The following is a 7,508-nucleotide window of genomic DNA, read 5'->3' as shown; positions in this document are numbered from 1 at the left end:
ACCCATAATAATATTGGTAAATGAAAATAATAGAGTAATTTAACAAAAAGGGTGCTAGGAAAATTAGAAGGTTAAAAAATTAATCATTTGAAGTATCATTATTCAAATGTTGTCTTTCACACAAAACAAACATGTGTCCCTCCAAAATACAATATTTTCCATTGACAATGAGTTGTTTGTCAATCTTTGGAAGGCATTGTATTTTTATAGATACCAGATGTTCTGATGAATTACTACAACTGTTATTAATACAATGTATTTTTGAAATTAAAACTCATAAATTAGGACATGGAAAGTTATCTAAAGTTATTTACTACTAGACTAATTGTTATCCGAGTAAGAAGAAATGCAGAAGTTCATGACTATTTTGACAGAACAGAAGATTGGATTAGTGTTCAGAACTTTTCCTCCTAAAACAGTTGTCCTATCAATTAACCCCACACACTTCCCTCCTAAACTCAGCTACAATCATTCCTCCTGTATTATGGGCCTCAAGATTTCTAGGTCAGCAATGTGTGTTATTACTTGGCTATTGCTTTTAATTCCTATACATTTTTAAATGAGGGGTTGGTGTGTATGGCTTACATTTTAATATCTTATAACATTTCCTCTAGTGGAGTGGAACTAAAATTTGTATGACAATGAAACAGTGGATAAGTGGTTGTTTTGAATGATTCTTTGGGGGGGGAAGTGTTTATTTTTAAAGAGATACACAATTGCCTGTACTGTTTCTATCGTTGTTGTACTAGATTACTTTCCCTACAAGAATATTTATGTGCTCCTTTTTCATATATCTCCACCAGCATTCATTGTTATATTCTTGAAGATCTCCTTTCCACCTGGAGTTAGATGAAATCTCAATCGTGTTTAGATTTGCATATGTATTATCTCTAGCGCTATTGAACAGAAAAAGATGATGTGATTATATGTGAACAATATAAAAGGTACCAACGAAGCATCAGAAAAAAAAAAAAAAAACATGAAGAAAAAGGCAGAAAAGAGAAAAAGAAATAGACTATTGGGTATATGGGCCAGAATAAATGTTTCAAAACACTTAGAATCTGATAGGACACTGGGGACGATGTAGCAAAAGTGTTGAAATACTAATAGCAAAATTGCTCCACTTTAACTTTCCAAGCATATACTACAGCCGATCATCTCCCTCTTCACAGCAACTGTGTGTATGCTCACCCTGATCCTGAAAGTCGAGTACTTTAGGCTGCACATGAGTTCTGAAAAATTCCCCTAGTATATTTAGCTTGGAATTTTAAATTCTCATTATCGTGCATGCCCAGCCCCGGCACCATGGATGCTTTAATATGAGTATGGCAGAAAGCCACAATTTTAAAGGTTAAGGCTCTTCCGACATTACCCACACTAGAATATAGCTGGTAAGAGGCAGTAGAAATCCCCTTAACTCCCAATTGCTTATGTTTAATTGTATGAGAAAATTTATTCCTTGAAGTATGAGTCTTGAGCGGCAGCAAGATTCATATACTTTTGATGGAAACATTTAGTCCCAGAATATCCCATGTTAATACTGTAAAAGTTAGGATCCATTTATGTAGCATAATTTGGTATGGTGCTGAATATCAAATGAGAGGAATATTTGAATGGGATAATGTTAGGAATGTAATAGGCCCACATTGTTTCCACAAATGAGAAGAGGCTTATAAAATTATATTTCTAACAAAACAAATTCTATGTTTCATGCTTGCTACTATCACTTCTCTTCTGTTTAGTTTATTTCTCTTCTTCCCTAACCACTGAGGAATCTGAGAAATTTTAAGAGAGAAAAAAATGCTTAAAAGAGTTGGGCATGCTGACATCCACTGGAAAAAAAATGAGTAGCTACAATTGAGACTAGTAGCTCCAATACTTCTACATCATATTTAATACCCTAATAGGACAAGCAAAATGCTAATAAGGCTTTGGTTGGTTTTAGCTTTCACAACATCTGTAACTTTATGCTCAATATCCTAGATATTTTCTTTCCTTGAAACAATACACTTCAGACTTACTGTAACTGCAGTTTGGTTGACCTTTGAAAGAAGTGTGAGCAAAGAATCTAAATAAATAATACTGATTTTCAAAGATCAAATATTTAAGAAACTGAAATAGAATTATATTAGACAGTTACAGTAAGCATTTTTCTAATAATAAAATATAGTAATTCTCTAAAGAGACAATCTATTATTTTGGCAATGAACTAAATCACACACCACAGGACAGTTCTTTTTCTTCCTTTGGCACCTAGGATTATACAGTTTAATGTGCTGTATACCTTCTTAAAGTCACATAGAGAAAACATATTCCTAAATTATTTCAACAAATCCTTTCTCTCAGCAGGGTGCCAGTTGCTCATGGCTGTATTCTTAGCTACTCAGGAGACTGAGATCTGAGGGTTGAGGTTTGAGGCCAGACAGTGCAGGAAAGTTGGGGATACTCTTATCTCCAATTAATCACAGATTTTTAAAACATCGGAAGTGGTGCTATGGTTGAAGTAGTGGAGTGTGAACTTTGAGCAAAAGGAGCTCAGGGACAGTGCCCAGGCCCAGAGTTCAAGCTCCAGGATTGGAAAAAATAGCATATTTTATAATTTATTCATGAGTAACACATAATAGTCATTAAATATTAAATCAAAATTTTATATAAACCAAAAGCTAAAAGAAAATCATAAAATGGAAAAAAATGTTTCCTACCTGATAAAATAAGCAAGAGTTTTTGACTCTCAGATCAAAATATTTTAGTAGTTAGTTATATAAATCCAGAAATAATACTAGAGAACTTTGTATCCACCTTCAAAGAAGCCAGGCTTTTTTTTTTTTTAATAGAAGTTACAGAGTTGTGTGTCAACTACTTGACTCCTAGGAATATAGGCAATATTATACAGATCCAAAGTTTAGTGAATTATTTGGTCTTTTGTTATTCAACATATTTGATAATTATTATCAATACTACAACCAAATTAAGTTGACAAATATAACAAATAACAAGATAGTTTCAAGTTACATCTGAAATGACTGGCAGGATTGAAGACTGAATGATTTTTTGACAATCTGATTGCTATTATTGATTTATCATAGTGTACTTGTTCAGATTTGGCTTGAGGGTAAAGACATGACAAAGAATTCTGATGCATGCATTTAGCTCTTCTCCCTTTCTTTTTTAAATAATTACTTTTTTATTGTCAAAGTGATGTACAGAGGGGTTACAGTTCCGTATGTAAGGCAGTGGGTACATTTCTTATACAATTTGTTACCTCCTCCCTCATTTCCCCCAATCCCCCTTTCCTTCTTCCCCCATGAGTTGTTCAGTTGGTTTACACCAAATAGTTTTGTAAATATTACTTTTGGAGTCATTTGTCTTTTTATCCTTTATCTCTCGATTTTGATATTCTCTTTCCCTTCCCTTATTCTAATACCAGTATATACAGTATCCAGGGTATTCTGATGAGATACCGTGATAGCATGGGGGTTTCTGGGGATCAGTTTCTATATCTTTGAAACTTTTGGAAATTCTGAAGGCATAGATGGACTTATTATTTTCTAGTCAGTACCCTGGATCATGCAGGACTTTTGTTAATTACTTTGTCTCTAGCTGGGGCTGGGTTATAGAAAGATCAACTATGTGATCAGGTTTGGAGTCTGAGCTGCTTGATACCAGCCTGGCCTCTTCCAGAGAAGAGTAACTGAAAAGTGACTTCTGGCTGTTGATACCTACTGACAGGTTAGGATAATGACAAGTATAAAGAACAAGGATTTTTTGTACCTGAGAATCTCTTCATTTGACTTTTATCATTAACAACTAAATTGTGTAGAAATACAAGTGTCAGGCTTTTCCAAGTTCTGTTACCTATTAAACTAAAAAGATAATGGGAAACACTAAAGGTGTAAGGTTGATCAAACAAATGCAAAAACAGACTTGGAAACCCCAGAACTTGCAGCTGATATTTGAAGTGAAGAAAATATTAGAGATTAATACTTTTTCAATTATTTTTTCTTTCTTAGCATTCAGAAAGGAAAATAACCTGGTGAAACTAGATACCCAGTTTTATTTATAAGCTTTACCTTGTAGAACACAAGGAATTCAGCCAAATTCTTCACCACTTAATAATAGAGGATTGCATTTTCTCCAACACTCATTTCAAGATGAGACTTCCTGTTAGAGACCTGTTTGGGGTCACTGTTCCTATTCTAACATTCTTTCCATGACTATTTGTATATTATTAAAGAAGATGAGGCTTTATTCCTCGATCTCTTTTCTTTCTAAGCATTGCTCAAAATCACTTTTAAAGTACATTGAAGCAAATATTGGCTCTTGAAAATTATTCATGCATCATAACAAAGCTCCTCTAGCTTTCAGTCATTACATAGCTCTGAAAATGATTCCATGGATCAAGAATATGTGACACACAAACACAACGGAATTTTATTTTTCCATCAGAAAGAATGGCATTGCCCCTTTCATAAGGAGATGGAAAGACTTGGAAAAAAATCATATCAAGTGAAGTGAGCCAGACTCAAAAAAACATAGACTCCATGGTTTTCCTCATTGGTAATAATTAGTATGTATCTAGGATAGTCCTAAAAGAAGATCACAATAGCTCAGTAGCTATGTACATATGAGCACATAGATGGTGCTAAACAGAATGAGCTGCAAGTTATGGGAAGAAGTGGTTTGTCATTGCTGTTGTTGTTTCCAACATACCCTGTGAAATTATGCATTTTTCTTTTGTCTTTCTTCCCCATGGTTTTACCTCTTATGTCACTGTAACTGATTTTGGTACCCTAGGTATTGTATTACATTTATCAGAACTAGGAAAGGGAAAAGAAACATCAAAATGGAGAGGAAAAGGCTAAAAGGAGAACTAATGTATTAGCAATACTTACAAGACAATATGCTATAAACCAACTATACAACTTGGGTGGGAGAGTTGGGGAGGGAAGAAGATGTGATAAAAATTTGGGAGGAGGTAACAAGTTTGATGAGATATGTACTCACTGCCTTATGTATGAAACTGTTACCCCTCTGTACATCACTTTGACAATAAATTAATTAAACAAAAGTCGATTCCACATTTTAGGTATTTCTTACAACCATTTCTTATTAATAACTTTCCTCTTACTCAATTTAAGTTGCTGTCATAATGATCCCATAAACTAGATAAGTTAATGAAGTAGAATTCTGTTTTTTATAGCTCTGGAGAATGTGAGGGCTAAGACCATCAGGGAGATCTGGTTGACTTCTGATGAGTGCCTTTTCTGCTTGCAGAGCCTGTTGTGTTACTGTGTTCTCACATGGTAGAGAGAGCAGAAAGGATGAAGGCCATTTAGTATATCTTCACAGTCTATGTCAAACTTATGTCAAATGGAGGAAAATAAATCTTTCTACATGTGTGCATTTAGGAAACAGGTATGTAAGAACACAAATAGGAAAAAGTCTTTCTTATCACTCAATTCTGTTAAAAACACTTCAATCATTTTGCTCTTTCTAGTATCTACGTAATGGTTGCTGATAGTTTACCATGACAAAATCACATTGCTTAAAGGAAAGCAAAAATATCAGCAGGAAAGAAAGTACCAGCATCTTTAAGGAGCTATGACTAAACTAAAACCAGAGCAATGGAAGTGTGTTATAATGAGAAGGAATTGCCTACACAAACGTCTTGGGAAAAATTAGTTTGTCATCCAAACTCTGTAGGAAATTTTGGGATATTTAACTGTACCCTTTCACTACATTATGTCACCAGAAATTTCAGCAAGAAAATGACTTTGGCAGATTTTTGTTTTGCAAAGGACATTTTGGGGGCAGTATGAGCAATGTGGGCATATAGACATAATTTAGATGTTAAAAAGTGATAGCTACTACATGTTATAGCTTATCTCAAGCAATATCCTTGTATAAGAATAGTTAACCATGGTGAGTTTTTAACAGGAGCTAACTCTAATTTATTTTGGGTTGTAAATAACAAGCAACTTTCACTTGAAAATTCCTGCATCAGTGTATTGCAGAGCTTTTATTCTGGAAGCATTGATAAAGGACTCTTCAACTACAAGAAGCTAAAATTACTGGAAATAATGAACTTTGATAACATCTGTTAAGCAATGATTCATACAAAATTAATAAACTAATATTCAAACAATTATATATGTAAAATATACTTTTCACCAATTTCTAGTATAATTAGACTTCAATCACTAGAAGTATCTCACTTAATGACATCTTCAAAATTTACGTTTTCCAAATTATTCTTCTTATAGTCCAAAGTAAGATGATGCACTTGAATTGCTGTCTCATGTTCTATATTCTAAGGTACTCAAATTCAAACTCTTGAAACAAAAAGTGATGAGAAAACTAGTCCTAGGATTTGTTTCTAGAGCAAAGACCACAGTGAGAATCAGGACTATTGTAAGTAAAGGAGCAATAATACTTGATCTACTATAACATTGTATTTACAAAGAATCCTTCTTATGAAATATGAGCCACTATGGACAAAAACTTGCAAGGGTCATTCCTAAAACGGTGACTACACATACCTTGGACATGGTAAGTAAGATGTCACAGGAGGAAGATTATTACCACATTCAAGGCAAATATTACAGCAATTTAGCAGTCATACACACATACACACACACACACACACACACACACACACACACACACACATTTCACCAATCCAGCATTTTTCTAATAATAATTGGTATATTGGGGAGTAATGTGAACTTTAATTTCTGTTTTTTTTTTATAACTGTTTGCTTTGTCCTACTTAAAGTACAAGAGTGGATTTATCAAGTAGATAATAATGGAAAATGACAATTTATGACAGGAATTCATGAGAATATGTCTGCCAGATAAGTAACTTTATAGAAACCACTAGAAATATTGATCTGTCAAATGTGTCTTTTTCAATCTCTATTATAAAAACCTGGAAGAATTCACATGCAAGAGTCAATGGGATGGAGTAAGTGGACAAACATATATTAATTTTCTTGGATCATATTTTTATACCTTTTATCATACAAGAAGTTCAATTGAAAATTCCATAGATAATAATATATACCAATATATTGATAATATTTTGTTAATTTAGTGTGAGGGTGAAACATCATATTCTAGATGCCATAATAAGAAACTCATCCATCAGAATATAAAATATAAAACCTAAAGGTCTCTGGCCCTGCCATATCACTGCAATTTTAGTGATCCCTTAGAGCCTAGGATTTGAGACACCCCTGCATGATAAAGACTACATGATCAGCTTCACACTTTACCTTAAAGAAAATGAAGCATGAATTTTTCAGTTTTGTCATGTTATAAGAACAGTATATCATTTGTGAATATTCTTAATGGCCATTTATCATTTGAATGAGAAGATTGCTAACGGGGAAGAGAGGTCAGACAAATGAAGGATACCAAAGCAGTAATAAAACAGATTTGATGCTTTTGTGATCCCAAGTGATCTCATTTTGCTAGAAACATTTGTAGCTAATAAGCTTGTCATGTGG

This window comes from Perognathus longimembris, chromosome 7 (assembly GCF_023159225.1).
Source record: "Perognathus longimembris pacificus isolate PPM17 chromosome 7, ASM2315922v1, whole genome shotgun sequence".
Lineage (NCBI taxonomy): Eukaryota > Metazoa > Chordata > Mammalia > Rodentia > Heteromyidae > Perognathus > Perognathus longimembris.
The sequence above is the reverse complement of the archived record's forward strand: the minus strand, read 5'-3'. Positions refer to the sequence as shown.